This window comes from Puma concolor, chromosome E1 (genome assembly GCF_028749965.1).
Source record: "Puma concolor isolate L17-30 chromosome E1, mPumCon1.1.hap2, whole genome shotgun sequence".
NCBI lineage: Eukaryota > Metazoa > Chordata > Mammalia > Carnivora > Felidae > Puma > Puma concolor.
The window spans coordinates 38,064,299-38,077,927 of record NC_141680.1 but is presented as its reverse complement, the minus strand read 5'-3'; the positions used below and the strand labels follow the sequence as shown (position 1 = coordinate 38,077,927).

At 48.8% G+C, this 13,629-nt stretch overlaps 1 protein-coding gene and 2 long non-coding RNA genes across 7 annotated transcripts in view; 2 read left to right on the top strand and 1 right to left on the bottom strand.

Moving 5' to 3' along the window:
• Positions 1 to 2,940: 2,940 nt before the first annotated feature.
• On the top strand, positions 2,941 to 3,492 carry LOC147574297 (uncharacterized). The gene is made up of 2 exons (XR_015243726.1): positions 2,941 to 3,027; positions 3,357 to 3,492. It is a non-coding gene; the product is annotated as an uncharacterized LOC147574297 (long non-coding RNA).
• Positions 3,493 to 9,042: 5,550 nt separating this feature from the next.
• Positions 9,043 to 13,113, bottom strand: LOC147574296 (uncharacterized). Its single transcript, XR_015244095.1, has 2 exons — positions 12,450 to 13,113; positions 9,043 to 9,315 (listed from the first exon to the last, which is right to left on the bottom strand). It is a non-coding gene; the product is annotated as an uncharacterized LOC147574296 (long non-coding RNA).
• The window catches only part of CALCOCO2 (calcium binding and coiled-coil domain 2), a 28,559-nt gene continuing 27,186 nt past the window's right edge, over positions 12,257 to 13,629 (top strand). For 3 of the 5 annotated variants that reach the window (XM_086687077.1, XM_086687074.1, XM_086687078.1), the window contains exon 1: positions 12,257 to 12,362. The gene's annotated coding sequence lies outside the window, so the exon portion shown is untranslated. Of the gene's footprint in view, positions 12,363 to 12,707; positions 12,807 to 13,508; positions 13,602 to 13,629 lie in introns of those variants that run through there. The other 2 variants (XM_086687075.1, XM_086687076.1) reach the window with 2 other exon arrangements.

Genomic DNA, 13,629 nt, shown 5'->3' with positions numbered 1-13,629 from the left:
CTCTCTCTTTCTCAAAAATAAAATAAACATTAAAAACAATTTTTAAGTGCTTTGAGCTTTGATGCAGGCAGAATAAATTGAGATGCTTTTTATGAACTTTTGCCTTTTCATTCTAGCCACCCTTGGAATTTCAGCCCAGGGACTAAATGGGTTCTCAGCAAGATGTGGATTAACAAGGGAGGGATGGGGGCACTCAACTGCGTAAGGGCTGTGCCAGTAAGAAGTGCTGAGAGTGACCAGCCATATTCTCTGGAAACACTCAGAATCTTGCTGACTCAGATTCCATTTTTTGCTCTGCCAGAAACTGGGGGGAAGATGCATTGTTCAGGGCAGGCTCACGCCCAGCCATTTTCTGCACAATACTCTGCATCACCAGCAAAGACAGATGGATCTGGATCCAGACCCCAGCTCTACTTCCTAGTGGGTGACTGTGGGTGAGAAACTGAGTTTCTTTGTACCTCAGTTTCCTCATGAGGAAAATAATATCTATCTTGGGGCGTTATTTAAAGATGAAATGAGTAGGGGCACCTGGGTGGCGCAGTCGGTTAAGCGTCCGACTTCAGCCAGGTCACGATCTCGCGGTCCGTGAGTTCGAGCCCCGCGTCAGGCTCTGGGCTGATGGCTCAGAGCCTGGAGCCTGTTTCCGATTCTGTGTCTCCCTCTCTCTCTGCCCCTCCCCCGTTCATGCTCTGTCTCTCTCTGTCCCAAAAATAAATAAACGTTGGAAAAAAAAAATTTAAAGATGAAATGAGTTAACATTTATAATGCTCTTAAAGCAGTGCTTGGCTTAAAATAAAAGCTATGTAAAATGAAAATATAACAGCAGGATTGGTGTATCTATTAAATAACTTACTGAATGAAGAGCCTGGTACATACCGGTGCTTAGTAAAGGTGAGCTCCCTTCCCATGTCATTCCCAAATGTGAGTTACATCTTTCCTAGGGTTCAAATCCCAAAGGAGAACATTCCTCAAGCCTAGAAGAATTCTCCCTCGGGAGGTGAGAAATAGGAACTGGAAAGGGGGGAGCTGAAAAGGAGGGACAGGGGCATTTGTTGAGGGCTGTGCTGGCTATCCAAAACAGAAGTGTCTTTCTGGAAGGTTTCTCCAGGCAAAGGAAGAAAGGTGACCAGGAGAAAGGCCCAGCGATGGGGCAGGAGGAGGCAGAGAAAGTTTGGCGATTCCCAGGGATCTCCGATATCTAAGGGACAGCTCCCTGGGCGGGGTTTGGGAAATCCAGGGCAGGAAGTGAGGGTGCCCCAGGTTCGGGTGAGAAGCGGGGACAGGAAGGGGGTATGGAGCTAGAAAAGGAAGAGAGTGAGGGCAAGGTCCTGGCATCGGGGTCTTGAGGATGAGAAAGGGAGCGAGGGTATTTCCGGGGTGAACGCCAGTACGGAGCTGGGAAGAGATGAGCTGCGGCGCCAAGGGGGGGCAGGGACTGGGAGGGCGAGTGGCGTTGGCCATAGAGAGCCACCAGGAAGGACAGAAGGAGTAACCCTGGTGAACTGGGCACCGAGGGGGACTTCGGGGGTATGAAGAACCAGGTTTTCCGTGGGGAGGCCGCGATCTAGGGCCAGCATCGGGTTTGGGGGGCTCTTACCCGCAATTCCTATCTCCCCGTCTTGCCCCCGCTCTGCTGCGCGTATCGTTCGCAGCCACACTTTCGGGCCCCCTCCTCAAAAGACTTAAGGAGACAAGGTCCCATTGGCTGCCCCACAACCCTTAAGCCCAACCCGCGCTCCTCCTAACTTGGGGTGCGCCCAGCCCGCATATATTTGCATATAGGGCTTTCCAGGTCTTCGATTGGCCCCAGCGGCAGGCGGCCGTGCCCCCACCCCCCCCAATCCAATTAACCGCCCCTTTGCTCTGAGAGGCCAGCGCCCGAGGTCGTCCCGGGAGACGCGGAGGACGCTTGGGCCGCGCTCCTCGCGCTCGGGGCGGCTCCACTGCTAGCCCTGCGCGGGTCCCCGCCCTCCCCCGCCCGCGCCGTCGGGGCGTCGGGGCTTCGTGCGCAGGCGCAGCTGGAGCCTCGGGGCCGAGCGGATCCGAATTGTCTGCCTCGGAAGCTCCAGCTGCCCGGGAGGGGGAGGGGGAGGGGGCGAGTGGGGTGCACCGAGGGGGGCGGTCTCGTCCTCTGGCGCTCTGGGAGGGGTGAATAGCCGAAGCCGGGACCAGAGGGGAGCCGCGCAGACAGCATTGGATTGAGACCCAAGTCAAGATCTCAGGCATGTGTAATCATGGGCAGTTGACATCATCTCTCCGGGTTTAGCTTCTCCAACAGTAGAAACCGCAAACCTGCAAGGAACCGCTCTGGCTTACTGAATCATGACATCTCAGAGAGTGGGGGGGTCGTGGCCCTTCTACCGAACGAGCCCCTGGCCGAGAGAGGCGGCTGCGCAGGGCTCCGGGGTCTGGGCTTCGCACAGCTACATTCTGACTGTCCTCTGGCAGGCGGGGGAATCAGAGTAATGACTGGATTCACATGATCGTGGTTTCCTTCCGTTTCCGCCTGTGTCAGCCCAGACTCCTGCGGGCCTGGAAAGGGTTGGCGGCCAGTAGAGCTCTGTTTCTACCTGGGTTCGTTCAGGATTGGGGAAAGACCAAAGGATCGATTTAAAACTCCTGAAGGGGGCGGGGGGGGGGGGGCGTGGGTCAGTTGGTCGGCTCAGGTCATGACCTCACGGGCGGTGAGTTCGAGCCCCAAATGGGGCTCTCCGCTGTCAGCATGGAGCCCACCTGGGATTCTCTCTCTCCCTCTTTCTCTCTGTCCCTCCCCCGCTTGCTCTGTCTCGTGCGCGCTCTCTCTCGACATGAATGAATAAACTTTAAAAAGCACTTTTAAAAAAAATAAATAAAATTCCTGAACCACAGTGTTCTTAGGAAACTCCCTTATGGATGGCGCCGGGGATTTCTTGTTGCCTATATCCATTGTTCTTCATTCTGCAGACTTCCAGATGCTTGAGTTGATGTTCCTGAAATGTAGCTGCTCCTGCGGGAAAGGATTGTTCAGTCCCAAGGAGTAAGACTTAGGTAAGACTCTGCAACATTGACTCTCACGCTGAGGATAGAGTTCTCTTCCCTCGGTTGAGGGGAGACAGAGGAGACACAGGCCCTTCCCAGAGAAGCCGTAATCAAAAGGACTAGTGGAAGAGGCAAGATCCTCCTCGCTGCTGTGGAGGATGTGGAGTTAGTCCCGGAGAGTTTCCGAGAGGATGAAGGTTTTAGCAGATTCATTGGGAACATTGTGTCCAATCCATGCGCCTGAGACTTCGTGCTGCCCTCTGATCCCTTATCTGAATAAAGCAGAGCTTTACAACAGTCCGTTGCCCCTCTCCCTGACACGCCCCCTATGTCCCCAGGGAGGCTCTGTTCCTGGACACTTGGACATTCCAAAAATTGTGTAAACAAGCCTCATCAGAAGCCCATTTTGAAGCCCTAATCACCCCCCCAACCCCCTCCCTTATAAAACTGATACATAATAAACCTTTACGCCTAGCTGTTTGTACAGTTACTCCCGACCGAGTGCTCTCATATGCCTGTAAATAAACTGTTAACCTTTTGACCTAAGTTGCTGGAGGAAGTTTTCCTCCGGCACAGGACCCTGTCCCTTTACCAGCTGATCTGCCCAGGCAGGAGCCTAGAGGCAAAGGCATGGCTTAGCCCCAAGTGGACAATGAAAGCCTGGTCAGTGATGCTTAAATTCACGCTGGAGGGCCTGAGGTGAAACCAGGGGCCCATCTGCTGCTCTTCCAGAAACCTCCCTGCCATCCTATCCTCTACCTCTTCCCTGGGTCCCCCTTCCCTCCAGGTGGCCCTGGGCTATCGCGCCCCTCCCCACCTCCAGGGCCCTGGAGGCCCAGGTGACCAGTCATCAACTGGCCAAGAGCAGATGCTTCCCTAAGACCAACCGCCCCGGCTCTGTTTCCCTCCCCCTTCCGGCCTCTTTCTTTCCCCCAGTGTCCCACCAATCTACTCTGCCAAGCTCGGGCTTTGGTCTGAGGTCCCTCTGGAGTGATATTGTGATGGAAGTGAGGGAAAGGATGCGGGAGGGAGCGGCAAAGATTTACAACTTCCAGAGGGTTTCCATTAAAATCCCTGACAACTGGTTATTTACGAGAGGGTTGGCCACAGTGGGAGCTAATAGGCCAGAGCCTGGCACCCCTGTCCTTTCAGGGGTGCTGACAAGGGGGTGAAACAGTAGAAGTGCCCCCACTGTAGAGCAAAGCATCCCCTCCAGGGCTGGAGGGACGGCCAGGAAATCAGAAAGCATCCGTGATTTGTGCCAGGCAAACCCCAAACAGAAAGATCCCTGAGGCAAACACCGAGGGTTTTTCTGGGCCTGGGTGTGAAAGGTTGAAGCAGCGTGTTGAGCCTCCTTCAGTCGTCGGAAAAGTTGGACCGCGTCCCCTCCCCTGAAACTCAAACTCAGAGGCAGAAGTGCCCAAGGGAGAGACTGCAGGCACAGGTATGAAATTTGTTTTCACGGTCTTTTTGTTCCCAAGGCACCCACCTGACTAAATAGTAAGACAGTTGCCCCTCAAAATGGTGTCTGCTCTCCAGTTGACACACAGGCTCCTTCTCAGTTTGGGACTCTTCCTCTCAGTAGTTGATGGGGGAACAAAGAAAGTCCTGCTTCTGCCTGTACCAGTCAAAGGAAGTCTTGGTATGGGACACCTGGGGGGCTCAGTCGGTGAAGCGACCGACTTTGGCCCAGGTCATGATCTCACAGTTTGTGAGTTCGAGCCCCGCGTCCGGCTCTGTGCCGACAGCCCAGAGCCTGGAGCCTGCTCCAGATTCTGTGTCTCCCTCTCTCTCTCTGCCCCTCCCCCGCTCACTCTTTGTCTCTCGTTCTCTCAACAGAGCAAAACAAACAAAATAAAAAACTTAAAAACACACACACACACACACACACACACAACCACAAAGCAAGTCTTGGTATCTGTACCAGGGACGATGGCGTCGGGAGTGGAAATGAGACAAAGATTCTTAGAAAACCTTTTTTTTTTTTCTCATACCCCAGGTTTTGGTTTTGGTTCTGTTCTGTTTTTTTGCTTTAAGTCTGCAAGGTCTGAGAGTCACAGAATCAGAGTTCTTTTTCAATCAGAAGAGATCTTACAGGCCACCCGGTATTTCTCTTGTGTTTAGAAGACGAAATTGAAAGGCGCCCGGGGGTGGAGGGGGCTCAGTCCGTTAAGCATCTGACTCTTGGTTTCGGCTCAGGTCACGATCTCATGGTTCATGAGATCGAGCCCCGCGTCGGGCTCTGTGCTGGCAGTGCAGAGCCTGCTTAGGATTCTCTCTCTCCCTTTCTCTGCCCCTCCTCTGCTTGCTCTCTCTCTCTCTCAAAATAAATAAAATACACTTAAAAAAAAAAAAGAATTAGAAGAGGAAATCGAGGCCCAGAAAAATGTAGTGGGACTTACAAGCAGTTATGGTCACGCAGAATCTTTGCTTTTTATTTATCTTTTAATTAAAAAAAATTTTTTTTTAATGTGTATTTATTTTTGAGACACACACACACACACACACACACACACACACACACAGCATGAGCAAGGGAGGGGCAGCGAGAGAGGGGGACACAGAATCCAAAGCAGGCTCCAGGCTCCGAGGCGTCAGCACAGAGCCTGACGCGGGGCTCAAACTCACGGACCAGGAGAACGTGACCTGACACTTAACTGACTGAGCCACCCAGGTGCCCCTTGAATCTTTGCTTTTTACAAAATTGTTTAATGATTGACTTAAATATTCAATGAGTATAGAATGGTGAAGTAAATTATGGTAGAATCACTTATTACAACAAAAAGGAAACCAATAATCATATGGTTTATAGCAATATAAAACGGTGTTTGGGGGCGCCTGGGTGGCTCAGTCGGTTGAACATCTGACTTCAGCTCGGATCATGATCTCTCACGGCTTGTGAGTTCGAGCCCCACATTGGGCTCTGTGCTGACAGCTCGGAGCCTGGAGCCTGCCTCTGATTCTGTATCTCCCTCTCTCTCTGCCCCTCCCCTGCTCACACTCTGTCTCTCTCTCCCTCAAAAATAAATAAACATTAAAAAAAATGGTGTTTAACCCAACAGTAGTAAGCAACAACAACAAAAAATTGCAAAGGCTATGACTATAATCGTGTCAAACGTGCATTTGTATGCATAAAAAACTGAAAGAAATGTTAAGAGAATTTTCTAAGGAAAGGAAAAGCATGAGTCTCCTACAGATATAAAAATGAACGCATGTTGGGGCGCCTGGGTGGCGCAGTCGGTTAAGCGTCAGACTTCAGCCAGGTTATGATCTCGCGGTCCGTGAGTTCGAGCCCCGCGTCAGGCTCTGGGCTGATGGCTCGGAGCCTGGAGCCTGTTTCCGATTCTGTGTCTCCCTCTCTCTCTGCCCCTCCCCCGTTCATGCTCTGTCTCTCTCTGTCCCAAAAATAAATAAAAAACGTTGAAAAAAAAATTAAAAAAAAAAAAAATGAACGCATGTTAAAGATTTTATGTCACTCAGTAGGGAGCCAGTCAGTCAGATGGTTCAGCTGGTTCCAAAAAAACAGCACAATTTGTCTGATAAAAAAGAACGTTGAAAGAAATTGCAAATGGACGCAAAACTGCTTTTTCTTCCACAAGGAAAGGAGGCAAAATAGTCCAACCTCTATCAGATCAGACAGAAATTCCTTGCCAATCAGTTACCTACAATTTACGGAGTTGTAAAATACTTCCCATGGAATCAGTTCAAATTGGCTAATTCAGGGAAGGGTGTCCAACAGAGAGATTTTTCTCTACAGACAACAGTCTTGAAAATATGTGTAGGATTATGAAATGTCTCTTTCTTTTTAGTTTATTTAATGTAACTTTTTAAAACAAAGATATGCCTCCCAAGTTCTTACAGGGACCATATAATATCCCCTGAAATGTTCAATAGGTGATTTGGTTTGCCCACACATTCTAGAAACACAGGGTTAATGTGAGGCATACCTGGCTCCTGTTTCTCCAAAAGTTTATAAAACAGCACACCCGGGGTGCCTGGGTGGCTCAGTCGGTTGAGCGTCCAACTTCGGCTCAGGTCATCATCTCGCAGTTCGTGAGTTTGAGCCCTGCATCGGACTCTGCGCTGACAGCTTGGAGCCCGGAGCCTGCTTCGGATTCTGTGTCTCCCCCTCTCTCTCTGCCCCTTCCTCGCTCATGCTCTCTCTCTGTCTCTCTTAAAAAAAAAATTAAAAAAAAAAAACAAAGCAGCACACCCAACCTGCATTCGTTGAAAGCCTAATGGTATCCCAACCTAATTAGTAGTCTCCTTCTTGCCATTGGTTATTCAATTCTTCTCTTTCTCAAAGCCGGGCGTAGAAACTCTCTGTACTTGGGAATGCAAGCTGGTGCAGCCACTCTGGAAAACAGTATGGAGGTTCCTCAAAAAACTAAAAAGAGAACTACCCTACGACCCAGCAATTGCACTACTAGGCATTTATCCATGGGCTACAGGTGCTGTTTCGAAGGGACACATGCACCCCCATGTTTATAGCAGCACTATCAACGATAGCCAAAGTATGGAAAGAGCCCAAATGTCCATCGATGGATGAATGGATAAAGAAGATGTGCGGGGCGCCTGGGTGGCGCAGTCGGTTAAGCGTCCGACTTCAGCCAGGTCACGATCTCGCGGTCCGTGAGTTCGAGCCCCGCGTCACGCTCTGGGCTGATGGCTCAGAGCCTGGAGCCTGTTTCCGATTCTGTGTCTCCCTCTCTCTCTGCCCCTCCCCCGTTCATGCTCTGTCTCTCTCTGTCCCAAAAATAAATAAACATTGAAAAAAAAAATTAAAAAAAAAAAAAAAGAAGATGTGGTCTATCTATACAATGGAGTATTACTCGGCAACCAAAAAGAATGAAATCTTGCCATTTGCAACTATGTGGATGGAACTGGAGGGTATTATGCTAAGTGAAATTAGTCAGTCAGAGAAAGACAAATATCATATGACTTCACTCATATGAGGACTTTAAGAGACAAAACAGATGAACATAAGGGAAGGGAAGCAAAAATAATATAAAAACAGGGAGGGGGACAAAACAGAAGAGACTCATAAATATGGAGAATAAACAGGGTCACTGGAGGGGTTGTGGGAGGGGGCATGGGCTAAATGGGTAAGGGGCACTAAGGAATCTACTCCTGAAATCATTGTTGCACTGTATGCTGACTAATTTGGATGTAAATTTTAAAAAATAAAGTTAAAATTAAAAAAGAAACTCTCTGTACTCTGTAAGGCATCCAATTGCAGAGTCTTAGGTGGTTACAGAGCCGGAGAGCTTCAAGGGATAAAATTCCTCTCACTGTCTTTTTCCAGGGAGTGGAGAGTCTAAACGCCAGAGTCATTGCCACGGGATACAGCTGGGCAGGGCTGGAGCGAGCCCAGGGGTAAAAGTGAGCCGCTGCTTGGACATCTTGTAGGCTGCCTCCTGCCTCTCCTTCCCATAGTCCACACCCCTGTCGCCCAGATACTGTAGCTTTGCACCAGCCAGGACAGTGCTGACACATATCTATTTAAATTTCAATTTGATAGGGAATTTCCATGTCTGTGTGGGTTCCCCATACGTACCTGCATATGCTATTAAATTTGATTTTCTCCAAATAAATAAGTAAATACTCCATATAAAACCCAGTTCCCAGGTGCACTAGCCACATTTTAAGTGCTCGACAGCTACATGCGGTCAGCACAGGTACTGAGCACTGCCTTCGTTGCGGAGAATCCTACTGGAGACACCACTGGGGAGGACTATTCCCTCTCTCTACGTCGTTTCTCCTCCATCCCTTTTCCTGCGGGCCAAGCTTGTTATTCAAAATAAATCAAATGTCACCTTTGACCAAGACTCTTTGACCAAACTTTGGTTGGGCTCCTCTGAGCCCTCTTGACGCGGCTTCAACCTTGGGCTTCTACGTCTGCCTTTGCCAAGTCCACAGCTGGGGTGCAGGGGTGCCAGGGCACCTGGCTCTGGGTGAGGGGGTGAGGGGGGGGGCAAACAGACCAGGTTCAGCCACTCACCGCTGACAAAATGCAAAGACAGGTGGCGGAACAAGGAAGGAATTTATTTCAGGGAAGGGCAACACCGGGAAGACAGTGGACCCTCTGAAATACAATCTCCAAAGTGCCGAAAATACTCCTGGGTTTTGTAAGGAAAATGTGGGACAGAGGTCAGAGAGTACTGCAGGTGGAAAGCGAAGGTCAGGTCATTGTTGTCTTGAGGTCACGTGGGGTCTTGCTGGCTCAGGGCAGTCGTTGTTGCTTGAGGGGGGTAGTTTTGGTTCCCATCACGATGATTTGCCTGCGGGTTCTTTTGCCTGAATTAAGAGATAAGCAGGAAAAAGAAAACTTTACTTAGAAAGTACAGACTGAGGTCAAAATGGAGGTAGTTGAGGTCCTCTTTCAAGTCCGGTTTCAGCAAAAATCTTAAATCAGCTTAGAGAGAATCCTTACTCTTCCTATCTGATCAATTCCTAGCCTGCCTTCAGCAAGAATCCTATTAAATCAGTTTAGCAAGAACCCCGCATTCTTGATGTCTTCTCCTCTTAGTAACTTTCCACCACTGACTCCCTCCCTCATTCTGCTTGATTGGCTGCAAATCCCCACTTGTCCTTACTGTTTTTGGAACTGGGTACAATCTCTCTCTGTTTGTAATGCTCCTATTACAACCGTCCCAAATAAAGTTTTCCTTTCTGTTTTAATAGGCCTCAGAATAATTTTTTCTTTACCACTTTTTCTATGAAACCTTCTTTCTTGCCCCTAGGAAGAATGAATTCTATGCTACCTTAGCACTATGTAAATTCCTCTTCTAAAGCCACTACCATGGGGTATCATACTCATTTATGCATTTGTCTGCCCGTATGGATTACCGAACTCTCATGAAGAATAAATATGGTGAGAGTCATGATTAAGAGCACAGTCATTTATTTGAGTCAGAATGCTCAGTTCAAAGTCTTCTGATGGCACTTACTGTCTGGGTGAGCTTGCACAAGTAACTTTACGTCTCGAAGCCTCAACTGTCTCATCTGTGAAAAGGGTATAATAAAAAGTGCTTCCCTTGTAAGGATTCAATGAGAAAACCCACTGTGTCAGGCAGAGTAACTACCCCCATCCCCAGTCTTCATCTCCATTCCTAACACTTGAAGATAGGAGAGGAGGATTTTCTCTGTAGGTCTGAATATTGATTCCCATGCCTTCAATATCCAGTTATAAAGGGTTCCACTTGCAGCCTTCCCTTGACACTTCTATTGGAAATAAATCACAAACTAATCAATGTTTTTTATTCCACGCTATCGAACTTAGCTTCCCAAAATGTCAACAAAACAACCTGTTGATAAGACAAAACTGAGATCATTCTTACCTTACTGAGAAAGAAGACAGTCTTTTTTTTTTTTTTTCTTTTAAGTAGGCTTTTTGCCCAGCACAGGGCCCTACGTGGGGCTTGAACTCACAACCCTGAGCTCAAGACCTCAGCTGAATCAAGAGTCAGACGCTTAACTGACTGAGCCACTCAGGCACCCCACAAGGATACTTTCTTGCCAAAGTTGTAGCAGCAGCACAGAGGCAGAAGGACAAAATAGTGGTGTTTATTGAGACTCTGAAGTTGGTTTGGGGAAGGGGTGGGTGGATTTTTCAATGCAAAGATAGAGGCAAAAGTTGATTAGGGTAGGGTAAGGGTCATGATATCATAGTTTAGTATGGGTGGACACAGCCAAGCAAGGATTTTGAGGCCAAGGGCTCTTAGAGTCTATCATCATGTGATGCTTTCTCTTAAAGAATCAGTGGTTCTTTTAGGCAGTTCCTAAAATGCACAATGGATTCATTTGCATTTTTAACCTCCCCACAAGAGTGTCATGAAATAGTTGTGTTAATATAGACATTAAGGTATGTAGGGGTAGGAGATTTCAGTTCCAAGGGCTTTTTAGAAAGCCACTAAGTAAAATTAAGGGAGATGTATCCAGGATACTGAGGGCACTATCCCTGTAGACAGAGTTTAAAATGGAAAAGCAGGGGCGCCTGGGTGGCTCAGTCGATTGAGCGCCGACTTTGGCTCAGGTCACGATCTCGCGGTCTGTGAGTTCGTGCCCCGCATCGGGCCCCTGTGCTGACAGCTCAGAGCCCGGAGCCTGTTTCAGATTCTGTGTCTCCCTCTCGCTGACCCTCCCCCGTTCATGCTCTGTCTCTCTCTGTCTCAAAAATAAATAAATAAACGTTAAAAAAAAATTTTAAAAAAAAATGGAAAAGCATAATCTCGGTCACTCAGAAGGTGATTTGAACTTTCAAAAGAAGCCCCAGTCCCTGATTTACTCATTATTCCCCACCATGCATTCATCTCGGTTGAATGCCACCAGTCTTGAGAGAAGACACAATAAGGAATGCTCATGCCCCTATCTGAAATGTAAAGTGGTTTCAGGGACATCAATCCCCCCGCGTTAGACTGCACAGAAAAGTTTCTGTCCAGATTTAGATGGATGCCACTCCTTACAGAAGAGGCACTTCTCAATTTACCTGTCCAAAGAAAAGCATGTGCAGTGTTAAAGAAATAATTATTCTGACATTTGTTAAACCCGTAAGAGAGACATTATCCAGGACTATTGCCACAGGGACCGTTACAATAGAGGAGACATATGGTGCTCAATTCCAAATACGATAAGGACAAGTGCATGAAAAATTACTAAAGGGAGACATCAAGGGTGGGAGGGGATTCCTGTTGAAGTGCCTTAGCAGCATTCTTGCTGAAGGCAGGCCGTCGATCAGCTATCAAGGGTGAGAATTTCCAAGTTGACTTTGCAGGATTCTGAGTTTATGCTTAGTAAGAACTACCTTGACAGAGTTAACACTAAAAAATAATTTCATTATAGAAAGGGAATGATGAGACACAGGAAGTGGGGCACATAGGGAGATTGCTGGATCTCCTTTATTTAGGGGCAGGCGGGAGGCATGATTAAATGCCAAAGGGGGTCTCATCTATAAGACTCTTAGGGAAGTGTGATATGGGGGCCGGAGAAAAATGAAGATGACTTCTCGATGGCCCTTTCTCGTTCAGGACTGGAAGAAGTAAAGTTTTGGGCTTTTTTTTTTTAAAGGTAAGTAAACAGCTCATTCTAAGGGAAAAATAGGCTCCTTGGGGTGAGAATGCTGTTTGGGATGGGCGAAAAGCACAAAGAGCCGCAGAGCGCCCCTGGGGCTCAGTCACCTGAGCACTACAAGTCCCAGCAAACATCGCGGCGAGGGCGGAGCTTGGTAGCCGTTGTGACGTGGTGGGCGGGATCAGACGGGATCTGCCGTCCCAGGAGTTTTTAGCCCCGCCCCTGTCCCTTGCCCTGCCCTGTTGCTGTTGTGCCGACGCCGGCTGCTACCCCCGGTGAGTCCCTGGAGTGAAAGGAGGGCAATTAGGGGCAGTTGGGCCTTCGGGTTCCCCAAATTCAGACTTCCACTCTTGAGGAGGCACCTTGGGCAGGCAGAGATGTGGCTAGTTTCGGTTTTCACCAGCTTCCATCTTTCTAGGGTGACAGTAAGTGTGAGTGGCGTCATGGAGCCCCTGGAGCCCCTCCCGTGGCCTTGGAGGGTTGAGGGGCAGTTTTCTCCCGAGGAGGGCCGAGCTTCAGTGCTTGTGGCCGGGTGGCAGGCTCCTTGAGCAGAAGGGACCCCTCTGACGGCGAGTCAGGGTCTTGACGTCACAGCGTCATCTACCCCGCCCCCCACCCCCCAGTGGGCTGAGGTCTTGGCAGTTCCTCAATCCCTATCCTTGACATCAGCATTGCTGTTTGCTTCGAGGCCGCGGCGGCGCTCTGCCCGGTCACCCTAGGCAAGTTACTTTCTCTTTGGGCCTCAGTTTCCCTGTCCGTGATCCCCAAAGCCCCTTTCCTTCAGATGAGGCCTTCTGTAATTGGAGATATTCTAGGCAGCCGAGAAGAAAGAGCGTAGTGACCTGCTTTTTTACGGTTGATCTCCTGTAGCCCCTCCTCACCACTACCTTCACCCCAATTCAGTGTAGGTGCTAATGTTCCCCGTTAGGATTTCAACCCCTCCCAGGCGTGTTAACTTTTCCGGATCACTTGGATTCTTTGTTCCTGATGCAAGCCAACAAGTGGCCTTTGCTGGAGCTGAGTAGAATAACACAGATGCTATGTATTATAACTTAACTTCCCCTGTTGGCAAAAACCGTTTCAAACAAAAGACTTTTAATGCAGTCGGTCTTTGTAGATTAGGGAGAGTACATGACTAGGAACTATCCAGGTGACTCACTTTCACGGGTATTTTCAAAGGGCCTCTACCTGAAACTCGACCCTTGAGCAGGTATGACAGCTGTGGAGTGGAAAGGACCCCGAGAGAGACAGTGAGAGTTACTTAGTGTCGACAAGCTGTATTATCTTTCAAGTCAGGTGGTACATCCAGGGCTCTTTAAAAACTTTGTGCTTGTCGATATCATACCATGGTTCCTTCTTTCCTTGGATGACAAGAGAGGCCGTGTAGATGACCTCTTTCGCTTTCTTTTTCTTTCACTTAGGATCACCACGATCGCTGGGAAGTTTCTTAGAGATTTTCTAGCCTGATCCATGCGTTTTACTGATGAGGATCCTGAGGCCTAAAAGGAGGGAGTGTGAGTTGGTTAAGATCGCAGAGCAGGG